Raw genomic sequence first — 13,370 nt, 5'->3', positions numbered from 1 at the left:
TGTCATACCTAACAAAAAGCTTCAGCATTTATGTGTTTCATTACTCTGTTTTTACTGGCAAAGATTCATCTCAAAATATTGCCATGTTTGGAATAGTTATCTTTATTTTCCATACCATAACAATATTTGCACATTTTTCTTTGCTCATGTAATCACAAAGAATTCCTTTGCCTTAAAGTAGTATTTTTTCATTTCAGTGGAATTTTCTTGTTTTTACTAGCATTTAAACATTTGGTCAAGAAAGAGGTTTACTTATTAAAACCTCTATGGCACTGTTACATGGTATTGTGCAATTAAATTATATCCCACTTCTTTCTTATTTCCCCCCATTGTACCTTGTTAAAGCTTAGGCAGGTAGCTTGGCATTTCCAAATGTATGAGGAATAACCGTATCAGTTACCGGCAAGCAGTATGCGAGGCCTGCTGCCCACACTCATCATTTGAGTACCACATTGCCCAAACTTAAACCTATCATTTTCCCTCTGGTTGATCTTGCTGGCTGAGACAATCTTGGGATGAGAGAGAAGGCCCTGCAGTGCCTAGACGTCGGATGATGTTAATGATTCTTGGACACCAGACATTCAGAAACATTTACAAATGTAAACAATACAAAAATTAAAATCATTAAAATTTTAAAAATCATCTTGAAACACATTGAAATTACTAAAAACATCAAAACATGGTGATTTAAAAAATGTAACCTATCTTTTTATCTTTCTTGCTCTTAGCCATACAATCACCATTCAAATGAATGGGCTTGCATGATCCAAGACCAGATTTTCCAGTGTAAATGCTGGGGAATTCCAGCTCCACTATTGCCCTATGAACTCCAGCAAGGACATCCTGATGCAAGGTCTCAACCCAAAATATTAACCATCCTTCTGCCTCCACAGATGCTGCCTAACCTGCTGACTTCCTTCAGCAGTTTGTTTTTTTTCCCTCAGCCAGCAAGATTGGAACTTCCAGCTTTACAGAATATTTACTTGGGCAAATGCTGAAAGTTCCGTGTATAACTGCTGGCGAGACTCAGAATGTGGGAGATGCCATCCCTATGATACCACGATAATTAAATTGCCACAAAGTACCTTGATGAATCCTGAAAGAAAGACTTTCATTTATATTGTGCCTTTCATATCACTTTCAGGATATCCCAAAGTATTTTACCTCTAATGAATTACTTTTGAAGTGAAATAAAGATTACTGTATATTTGGGTTTCTAAACGAATGTTTCATACATGGATTTTTAATTAAATTATGTTTTCTGAAAGATATGTATTATTTACCTTTTTATCTGAAAAAATTATATATTTGTCAGAACCTGATCTGATCATTTATAAGAAAATGAAAAATGTAAATCAGAAAACTTACATCACTGGAGGGAACTCAAACCAAGAAAGTTGTCCAACTTTGCACTGGAAAGTATATCTTACTTTGTGCTTTATTAATTCCAAACAAAGAAACCTTATTTCCTTCAGATTCTTTCACATTTTCCCCTGTGTAAGATATGTTACAGTTAAAGAACAACTCCAAGTCGATATGGATTAAAAGCATGTGACAAATTACAGTTATAGTGAAAGCAGTTCACAGTTTGTGACTAACCCGAGATAAATATCAGATATTTAGACTTGTTTTGACAATGCTTGCGACAAAGTGTAATAAAATATCTGTACATTTTCAAACTGTTAGAAAACTAATAGGCTAAAGGACGTCAGATTGTTAATTTAGTGAGTTGGGCCTGTGCCTGAATTGTTGGCCACAGCCCCTGAGCACCAGCACTTATTACTTATTAAAAGTGGGAACTTTTTTTGCTGGTTCCCAGCAGCGTGGTCTGTAGCCCATAAAGCAGCAGCAGAGCTTTGCCATTTGTAAAAGCTAAGTCATTTTAAACATTTTAAATGTCTATGTCATTCAAAGATATTTTTAAAAAATACTTAAGTAAATAATTAAAAAATATATAAAGGGGTAAAGTCTCTAGAAAATTGCGTACAGTAGAGGAAAGATAATAAGTGCATAAGAATTGGTCCCAGTCAGTTACAGCAGTGCAGTTGCCAAGCATGACTGAAGAGTGAACTACCTAATCGCATCCACTCTTGGTGAATATAGCATTGTTATTGTAATTAGTCAATTATAAATAAGCAGCTGCTAGGAACGTAGCTGCCTCACTAATGAAAATCTCATCTGCCTTCACCAAAGACTGAGCAAACCAATCATCAGGTTCAGAGACACAAGAGACTACAGGTGGGGGCAGTTGGGTGATGTGGTGGTGGTGGGGGTGGGGGTGTGGTTGGGTGGCGATGGCAATGGTGGGCATATGGAGCCAAACGGGGGAAGCAGGAGTGCTGGTGGTGATGTGGAAATACCAGAAAAAAAATAGGCAGATGGAGCCAGGTTTGGGGGGAGGGGTTTGGGGGGGGAGGGGAAGGGAAGGGTAGGGACAGGTATCTACCTATCTCTTCCTATCTACCTTATCTGGTTCTAGTATCTGAGGGTGATAGGTAGAACCAGATAAGGCAAGGATATTGGGCAGATGGAACCAGGCGGGGGAGTGGAAAGGAAAGATGAACCAAGGGAGAAGAAACCCAGGTAGTTAGACATGTGGGTAATGGGCAGATGAAACTAGTTGGGGGAGGGTGAAGAGTCCAGGTAATGAGAAGGGGCAAGGATAGAAAAGGTGAACAAAGGGAGAGAGACCCTGGATATACTGGTGGGAGTGGGTAAGGAAGATAGGGGGGGGGGGTATGGGTTACCTCAAATTGGAAAATTCAATGTTCATACCCTTGGGCTGTAAACTACCCATGTGGAATATGAGGTGCTAGTTTATATGAGTAATAAGCAGAAATAATGTATGACTGAAAATGGGGCTAATATGTCACAACACTGGTTTTACCACATTTTTTTTAGAACCAGTTGCTTGTACAGGTTTATTCTTACTTTCCACATCAAGGTATCTATCTCTGAAATGGCCAATTGCATCAAATAACTCACAAGATGTGAGATAAGTTGTTATTGTATGGTCCCAGCAAAATTCTCAATGAAACTATTCCATTTCCTCAGAGAAAAAATTGTTCTGCATCACAGCCTGGCTGTGCTTCCCATCAACTTAATTTCAAAAACATTGGTTTCATCTGATAACCAAATCGGTAATTGAACTTGATATGACCTGAGATTGCTAACATGTTTTTAATAACTTTGCTCCAATAACACACAGATGATTGTTTTAAGAGAAAACTTTTCCTGGATGACTTGTGGGAATTGCTTCAATTACAAACATGAGAGGGTAGATGCACCAATGAGCAGAAAATGTAGCTTTTTAACTTATTCAACACTCTCTATTGGGAGCATTGTAATCTTGCTGCACGATAGAGTTTAATTTAGTTATATTTAACCATAAAAAGCAGGGAATATTGCATAGTCTTTTTCTTTACAAACATTCCACATCTACAGAACTTGCTTTTACCTGTTAGTCTACATGCAAATCAAAGATTCAACATGAATTTATACATTTAGAACCCAAAAATGGAGAAGGGACAGATGATCAGATAGTGATCAGAATTTGGGTACAATGAGGGATCTGCCCAGATGCATCCAAGTTCCAAGTCCTGAAATGTATTGAAACTTTAAGTTTATACTCACTTGAGGACACAGTGTTTTGTAAATCTTTTAAGTTTTTGTCAAACAGTAAAGGATCAATTTTGTGAGGACCTGCCAGTGGTCCAAGGTCTTGGGATGCAAGATGGTAAATTGTAAATTTTTTTCTGTGGTGGGACCTCAAAAAAAACATTTGAAGGCCTACTGCGCAACATCTCATTAAGATGTTTTTACCAGCAACAATCAGTTTCTTGGCCATACCAGTCAACTCCACTTAATATAACAAAAGAAGAAAGTAGCATTCCAGTCAATTCTGTCTTTCCCTTAACAGATACATGGGCCTAACAAATAAGTAGATTTAGCCACAGATTCGGGGTGTTGGCAGACATACCTGATGTCCATCCCAAGGGAAGAATCCTGGTCTTGATAACTATGGCATTAAAAATAACCCAGGTTCACGTTCAAATGTGGCTATATATTTGTGAAAGGGTGTAAAAATCATCACTCAATATACTTAGTAGCATCATCATAGTAATCATCACTTAGTAACAGAGAAAAATATTTGATCCGGATCGATATTCAACAATTCATTGAATAGTCTGATTGACATATTGAAAGACCAAGTACTGCTGCTGATCCCAGCACTAGCAACCAGGGTTCAATTCTGACTTCTGGTGCTGCCACTCTAGATTATGCAAATTCTCCCCGTGAACATGTGAATTTTCCCCCAGATGCTCCAGTTTCAAAGTCATGCAGCATGGAAGCAGCCCACTGAGTTCATGCAGACAATCCAACACTCATTTACACTAATCCCATTTTCTTTCTCCCCTCATTCTCATCAATTTCCTCCAAGTTCTACCACTTGCATGTATGCCAGGGGCAATTTATAGTGGTCAATTGACCTACCAGGCTGCATAGTTTTGGGATGTGGGAGGAAAACAGAGGAAAACTAACGGTCACAGGGAGAACATGCAGACTCTATACAGACAACACTGAAGATCAGGATCATTGGAATGGCGAGTCAGAAGTTCTATTAGCTGTCTCACTGCACCTCCCTGGTTTCCCCTAGATGCTTTGGTTTCCTCCAACAAAGATGTGCTTGTTTGTAGGTCAAGTGGTTACTGTACTCACCCCTAGCGTCAGTGAGTGGCAATAGAATTGGGAGGGAGTTGATGGGCAGGGAAATAAGTGAGTGAATGAGATTGCTGGGAAGACTCTGAGAGCCAGTTTGGGCTTCATAGGCTGAAAGGTTTCCTCCTATGTTTTAAGAAAATATGAGAAATATGAAATATAACATAAAACTTAGACTAGTAATGTAGTAGCATTCTTTTTAGTTGACAACTTTTCCATAGAACATCTATAAACCTTTGAGTGCTGTTATCTTAATAGTTTAAAAGATATTCGAAGCAAAGAAAATAGAGGGAGGGACAAGATGACAGCAAACAACATTGTTACTATTTTCACCAGCTAAATATTCCTACTATTGTAGCGACTTACCGCACCGGCATCGAACCGGCTCCCGACATCGCGAACATTGTCGGAGGCCCCTATCCAAGATGGCGTGGGGCCCTCCTTCTTCCCCATCGTCGGGCTAGGAAAGCCTGCACGCGGGAAGGTGAGGCGACCCACACATGATGTCAGCGCAGGAACTGTAGCACGGGACGTTTTGGGATATTAAAGGCGCACCGCGCCCCTGTCGTTCATTTGACTTCTGATTTTGAACCAGCGACTCTGTGTCTTCATTTTGCCGCTACATTGGTGACCCCGACGGGCCCAAACATTTTTGGACCCACAATGTCTGCACAGAAAGAGGTACAGGCAGGTACACCAATGTAGCTGATGGCTACGGCAGCTGGCCACCCGGATAGCCTCTTGCATGTGTGGGACAGGCGTTCCGGACGTCGGTTCCTAGTGGACACCAGAGCCAAAGTCAGCGTTATGCCTCCCAACAGCCGTAAGACTCGCAACTGCACACCAGGACCCACCCTCAGAGCCGCCAACGGCAGCGCCATTTGGACCTTTGGCACCCGTTTGGTACACCTCCAGTTCGGCACTTGCAACTTTACTTGGAGGTTCATCCTGGCCGCCGTCGTGCAACCACTCCTCGGGGCAGACTTCCTTCGCGCCAACAGTCTGCTGGTTGACCTGCAGGGTAAGCGTTTGGTACATGCCAGGAACTTCCAAACGTTCTCGTTGGGTGAGGCCAAGCTACCGGCCCCACACCTCGACTCCATCACCACATCGACCAATGAGTTTGCCAGGGTCCTGGCAGAGTTCCCGTCTGTACTAACGCCCCAGTTCTCTACCACCTTGCCCATGCACGGTGTCCAGCATCACATCCCCACCCAAGGCCCTCCCCTCCACGCCTGCACCCAGCAGCTACCCCCAGACAAGCTCCGCCTTGCGAAAGAGGAATTCAAAAAAATGGAGGAGCTGGGGATCATCCGCAGGTCGGACAGTCCATGGGCCTCTCCGCTACACATGGTCCCCAAGGCAGCTGGAGGCTGGCGATCCTGTGGCGATTACCGATGCCTCAACAACATTACTACCCCGAACCAGTACCCCATGCTGCACATTCAGGACTTTGCTGCCAACCTGCACGGGCAGTCCATCTTTTCCAAGGTTGACCTCGTCCGCGGGTATCACCAGATCCTGGTGCATCCAGACGACATTCCGAAGACGGTGCTGATCACACCTTTCGGCCTCTTTGAGTTCGTCCGGATGCTCTTTGGTCTCAAGAACGCTGCTCAGTCCTTCCAACGACTCATGGACGCGGTCAGGCGCGACCTTGACTTCGCCTTCATATACCTCGACGACATCTTGATCGCCAGCAACAGCCACCAGGAACATTTCACGCACCTCCGCCAACTCTTTTCTCGCCTGAGGGATTTCGGCCTGACCATCAACCCAGCCAAATGCCAATTCGGGCTGGAGACAATCGATTTCCTGGGCCATCGGATCGACAAACACGGCGCCACGCCCCTGCCTGAGAAGGTCGATGCCATCTGCCATTTCGCCAGACCCACCTCCATCAAGGGCCTGCAGGAATTCCTCGGTATGGTAAACTTTTATCACCAGTTCATACCATCCATGGCCCGCATCATGCGCCCGTTGTTTGCTTTCCTGTCAGGCGGAAGCAAGGACATTGTTTGGTCGGAAGAGGCTCACACCGCGTTCGTCGAAACCAAGCAGGCCTTGGCGGATGCGGTCATGTTGGTGCATCCTCGCACAGACGTCCCGACTGCCCTTACGGTCGACGCCTCCAACACAGCGGTCGGAGGCATTCTAGAACAGCTTACTGAAGGGCGTTGGCAACCACTGGCGTTCTTCAGCAGGCACCTTCGACCACCAGAGCTCAAATATAGCGCCTTCGACCATGAGCTGTTGGCGTTGTACATGGCCATCAGACACTTCCGATACTTCTTGGAGGGCAGGCCATTTACAGCTTTCACCGACCACAAGCCGTTGACCTTCACCTTCAACAAGGGCTCAGATCCCTGGTCAGCATGGCAGCAGCGGCACTTGTCGTACATCTCAGAGTTCACCACTGACGTCCGCCATCTGTCTGGGAAAGAGAACGTGGTCGCGGATGCACTGTCATGGCCCACCATCCAAGTTTTGTCCCAGGGGGTGGATTTCGGCACCTTAGCGGAGGCACAGCGAACGGACATGGAGATGCCCAGCTATCGCACGGCAGTCTCGGGCCTGCAACTGCAAGACCTACTGGTAGGCTCCGGTGAGTGCACCCTGCCCTGCGATATCTCCACAGGTAGAACCCGCCCCATCGTCCCAGCTGCCTGGCACCGACGGGTGTTTGATGCCATCCACGGCCTTGCACACCCATCCATCCGGACAGTAGTGTCAGACAAGTTTGTCTGGCATGGCCTGCATAAACAGGTTTCCGAATGGGCCCCGTCCTGCACTCACTGCCAGACCTCGAAAGTACAGCAGCACATCAGGGCCCCCCTGCAGGATTTTCAACCTACCTGCCGGAGGTTCGACCATATCCATGTCGACCTGGTCGGCCCCCTCCCAGTCTCCCGAGGAGCGCAGTACCTTCTCACGATTGTCGACCGTTTTACCCGCTGGCCTGAAGTCATTCCCCTCGCAGACACCTCCACCCAGTCCTGCGCACGGGCCCTTTTGTCAACTTGGGTGGCCCGTTTCAGTGTCCCGGCACATATCACTTCAGACAGGGGAGCTCAATTCACCTCCGGCCTGTGGTCTGCCGTCGCCGACTTGTGGGGTTCCCGGATCCACCTCACCACTGCCTATCACCCGCAATCCAATGGGCTGGTGGAGAGGTTCCATCGCCACCTGAAGTCGGCACTCATGACCCACCTTAAGGGGCCCAACTGGGTAGATGAACTCCCCTGGGTCCTGCTGGGGATATGCACCGTGCCAAAAGAGGACCTGCATGCCTCATCTGCAGAGATGGTCTACGGACCGCCCTTAGTCGTCCCGAGCGAGTTCCTACCAGCCCCTCAGGGACCAGAGGAAGAACCTGCCGCGGCGCTCGACCGGCTGTGCTTGGAATCCTGGCCCCAATTCCCACCTCGCGACACGGACAGGCCCCGACCCGTATGCCGACTTCCCTCCAAGACTGTAAGTTTGTCTTCGTCAGGAGGGGCGCGCACCGATCACCGCTGCAACGGCCATACGAAGGGCCATTCCAGGTCATCAGGAACAATGGGTCTACGTTCGTGCTGGACATTGGGGGGGCATGAGGAGGTGTTTACGATTGACCGGCTGAAGCCGGCTCATTTAGACTTGGACCAACCCTTGGTGGTCCAGCGAGCGTGGCACAGGGGCAGGCCACCCAAGTCATAGCTTATTTAATTCTGGTTTTCGCGACGGTATTGCCGGTTCTGGTTGGGGGGGGGTGGGTTATGTAGCATTGAACCGGCTCCCGACATCGCGAACGTCGTCGGAGGCCCCGATCCAAGATGGTGGGGGGCCCTCCTTCTTCCCCATCGTCGGGCTAGGAAAGCCCGCGCGCGGGAAGGTCAGTTGACCCGCGCGTGACGTCAGTGCGGGAACTGTAGCGCGGCAAGTTTTGGGATATTAAAGGCGCACTACGCCCCTGTCGTTCATTCGACTTCTGATTTCGAACCAGCGACTCTGTGTCTTCATTTTGTAGTGTGTAGCTAGCCACTACACTATCATTAATTCATTGTTTAATAAATCTTTTACATCCTTTCTGCACATTTGGACATAATGGCTCAGATTTGCTGGATTGCTGGCTATTCTGCATGGATTTGCTAGTATTTATCATTGTAAGCACTAGGAATTTTTGATGCCCTGAGCTCTGTTGGTGATATCATGGCTGCGCTCCACTGCTGGACTCTACACATAGTCGAATGGTGAAGCAGGAGTATTTTGGAATTCCCTAGCATTTAAACTGGAAATTTGCTGTGGGATCAGGAACCAGGTTACACCTGAGACATTTATCTGAATATAAACTTGATAGCTGCAAGGAATAAAAGTGAGAAAAAATTTCAGTTACATTATTAGTAAATTATTTAGGGACACTAATGTTTTTAATTCTTTAAAATTGTTTTGGCAACTTTTAAAATAATTTTAATATTTTAACTATTTAGTTAGCTTTAATAGTTTTTTGGAAGCATGGGAAAATCTTAAAAGCTGAGAGGTGACAATGTTGGGAGCCACCCTCTGTCCTCAGGCAATGATTTTCCAAGATAATTTCACGAACAGAGATTTTTCTTGTCTACCCATATGTCTCAATTACATTACAAGGGTCTACTGGTGTTAAGGGCAATGCCACTCAGCTCCAGAACAGTTTCAGAAAGCAAGATTACTGTTCAGGATGCTGACAAGGTAAGTGTGGAATACCAATACACCTCAGTGGCAAGTGCAGGCAACAGGTCTCATACTGAAAAATCCAGGCCATTGCAGTATTGAATGTATTGCAGCACAAAAATCTTTTCCTTTGTTCATCTCATGCCTTGCTGATCTCACTGGGAAAAACAACATGCTTTGCCAGAAGAAAAAACTAAACATGAGAGGATAAGTTGCTTCTGGGAACTGACACACACAAGACGACGGTGTCATCTATTTCACTAAGTGAAGAGTGATGTATGTTGTGGCAGAGCATCGAAGAGAAATAAATTAAAATTGAGCATCCATTAAATTGCAATTTCTACTCTGGCTTCAGCTATATTAAATAACTGGTGCAAGTTTCCTTTGGTAGCTTTGCACATCATTGCTCAAGGTTTACCTTGTTAATCATACCTTCTGTTCAAACTGCTCGATAAATGGATCATAATACATCAAAATACATCATGCAAAAAAGTCCTATGTGCTTTTCTATGTTTACTGTTTAATAAAAACGCTTTTAGGAAATGTTTAGGCCATCTAAATGAGCATAAGACAATCCAATCAAACAAATAACCTAATAATTGTTACAAAATCTATATTTTACAAACCATTTTGAGTTTGGACTCTACAATATAGATAATTTTTATTTTTACACCAGGTGTTTAGCAAATGCAACAATTTATTGGAGGACAATGTTCACATTCAGGAATAAGGAACAGATTTCTTTTAAATATCTTATCCACAGAAGTTATTAGTGCTGTAAATATGGTGAATTACTGGCTCAAATAATTCCATGGTGCTAGATTTGCACCACATACTTCAATACTCTAAAGAGCTGAATCTACAAAACATTTGTCAGTTTATCTGCATATCGATGAGAGGACTTTTGATACAATTCTTGTATAATAATGGGTCACAGTTCTTGGAAAACTCGAAATTTTTTATTAAAAACCCACTTATTGCAATTCATAGGACATCTTTATTTACCATTAGACATGTCAATTACTCCACCATGGAAACATTGAGCAGAAAGAGTGTTTAGTTACTCCTTTACATGCCCGTGGCCCTCCTACAAAGAGAATTGTTTCAGACATTTTAAAAGTTAGTGCCTAATCTTCATCCACAATTGATGGGTCAGTTGGTAAGACTTGCAATGATTGTGTCTTAAAACTTTTTCTGTCTATGCATATTACAAACAGACTGAGGATGTTTCTTTCAAATGTGACATAATCCACTCCCACAAAATAAAACACAAAATAAAAGTGTCATTTGACCAATAAATATTCCATCTGTGGAATTGGAAAACATAATAATATAAGAGTTCCTTTATCAGGGTTTTGCACAGCCTCATCCTGCCATTCAAAAGTATTAGACTGAAGAGAATCCAGCTCATGAATAATCTAAGTTTTTTAATTTTCTCACAAAGCTCCCTACAATGCTCCTGACCTTTTCTCACTCATTTGATTCTAAATTCACTTTACTTTGTAAAGTTACTGATCTTATCAATACTCTACCTATATCACATGAATTATACAGAATATCTGTAGAAAATCAGTGAATTTATCAGTATGTACCATGATATTTGACCTGCAAAATATGATAGCCTAAGAGCTGAGTTCACTTTTTCTCAAAAAGTACAAATAAAATTTTTCAAATTGATTTATAACTATCACCCCTGAAAGAAAGGCAATTACGATTTCCTTGTGGTTGAACTAACTCCAAAGTAATGCAAGAGAACTTTAATGTTATTGCCCATACCTCCTAACATAATATTAACAAAGGGACAAGCTATATCATTGTTTTTGTTTCTGCCATAGCTTTTGAGGGGGGGGGGGGCGGGGGGGGGCATCAATTTCCTGCCAGTGTGCACCTGTGGAAATTCCAGTTAATTATGATCTCTGATAAAAGGTTGGAGTAAGTCAACCCTGTACAGCAGCCTGGTTAGGTAATCGAGTAATTGAGCTAGGCAAGTTGCTAGCCCAAGACACTGGTGATGATTGATGAGCTACAACTGTTTATTAATAGACAATGGAAGAGTAGACCCAAACACAATGACCAAGTTAATACTGCGAGTAAATGCCTTAATGAATAAATTGAACCAAGCTAAACAAGTAGTAGGAAGTTATGATGCTGAGTTATATATTTTTAGCTGGTTAAACTCCAGCTACATTCCTGCAAATATTTGTAAGCTTCAAGTACTGCCTCTTACAACCTTGCTTGTGCATCCTTTCCACTTTATTGAACAGGGTGTCCTCTCAGGAGGAAAGTACGCACTTCATTTTCCTTAAACATTAGCAGTAGTTGGTATGCCTCTTGTTAGCAATTTTGAAACTCTTAAGTATCTATATGTCAGGCATCAGGTTATTAAGTAAAAAATAAGTACATGATTGTACTCTGTTCTGAAATACTAATCAAGGATATTCTGAATACGAGGCAAGTAACAAATAGTAACCATATTTCACAATACTGCCATCTTGTGGCTAATTCTTTCTAACAGACCAACTAGACTCCCAAATAGACATGAAATCTGGAAAGATGCTGCCAATAAATTCATTCTAGAAATGCACAAGAACACAATAAAATCGGAGCAGGAGTAGGCCACTTGGCCCCTCAAGCCTGCCCCACCATTCAATATGATCACGGCTGATCTATGCTGGTCTCAACTCTTCTGTTCTAGTTCCCTATAACCCTTAATTCCTTGATCTTTCAAATATTTAGTAATCTTCACCTTAAATATATCTAACAATCAGACCGCCACAACCCTCGGGGACAGAGAATTCCAGAGATTCACTAGCAACTGAGAAAAGAAATTTCTATGCACCTTAGTTTTCAACAACCAGACTCTTACTTTGTAATCATGTCCCCTTGTTTGTGACTCTCCCACTAGAGAAAATATCTCAACATCTACCTTGTCAAACCCCCTTCGGACTTTATATGTCTGAATAAGGACACGCCTCATTCTTCAAAACTCCATGCAATACAGACCCAAACTGTCTACCCTCTCATCCCAGGAATTAGCCTGGTCTCCTTGGACTGCCCCCAATGCTACCTGATGCTTTGTTTTAGGCAAGGAAGCCAAAACAATGCACAGTATTCCAGGTGTGGTCTAACCATCACTCTGTATAACTTGAACAAAACCTCCTATTCTTAAATTCTATTCCCTTTACAATAAAGGGCAAAGTGCAATTTGCCTCCTGAACAATTTGTTAGACCTGCCTGCTAATTTTTTGTGATTCATGCACTAGACCACCTCGATTCCTCTGAACTTCACTCATTTGCAGTCTCCCTTCATTTAGATAATCTGCCTTTTGATTCCTCTTACCAAAGTGCATGACCTTACATGTCCCTGCATTAGACTCCATTGACTTTCACAGCAATCAGTTCGAACTTGGGTACGTTCATTCATACCAATAGTTCAAATCGTTTCAATGAGAAATCTAGTATATTGTCATTGCTTAATTAGAGCTGGTAGAGCTATGACAATAAACTATTTACAGTTTTGGCATAATTATTAGCCAAGCAGCACAAAAGTCCAAGAAAATTATCATGTATCAAGAATAAAGGTTTAACTTGTAGATGCTTATTTTCTATTCAACTTGGTACTGGAGGAGGCCATTTGACTCATTTTAAAAGGCACTTGCACTGTTGTTGGCATTTATGCATTTGTAACCCTGCAAGTTCCTCATCCTCATTTATCTTTTCTAAAATTATGAAATCACTTTTTCAGGTTGAGCTTTCCATATTTAAACAGAGCTGAATGAAAAAACTCATCTTTCTGTTAGATGCTTTGCTGATGATTTAAACCCAAGACTTTTGGTTTTGATCCATTGGTCAGAAAGTTTATCTCTGTATGTTGCATCAAAATTTCCTATCATCTTGAAAAACAATTGGGCCAATTTGTCAAGTCAAGTTTATTGTCATATGCACAAGTACAGTGAGGTACA

At 43.1% G+C, this 13,370-nt stretch overlaps 1 long non-coding RNA gene across 1 annotated transcript in view; it reads right to left on the bottom strand.

Annotated features, from left to right (window-relative positions):
- The window catches only part of LOC127576227 (uncharacterized), a 52,291-nt gene extending 50,903 nt beyond the window's left edge, over positions 1-1,388 (bottom strand). Inside the window, exon 1 of the long non-coding RNA XR_007957188.1 lies at positions 1,369-1,388. This is a non-coding gene — a long non-coding RNA (uncharacterized LOC127576227). The remainder of the gene's footprint in view (positions 1-1,368) is intronic.
- Between the last annotated feature and the right edge of the window lie 11,982 nt (positions 1,389-13,370).

The sequence above is a fragment of the Pristis pectinata genome, chromosome 11 (assembly GCF_009764475.1).
Source record: "Pristis pectinata isolate sPriPec2 chromosome 11, sPriPec2.1.pri, whole genome shotgun sequence".
Lineage (NCBI taxonomy): Eukaryota > Metazoa > Chordata > Chondrichthyes > Rhinopristiformes > Pristidae > Pristis > Pristis pectinata.
The sequence above is the reverse complement of the archived record's forward strand: the minus strand, read 5'-3'. Positions and strand labels throughout refer to the sequence as shown.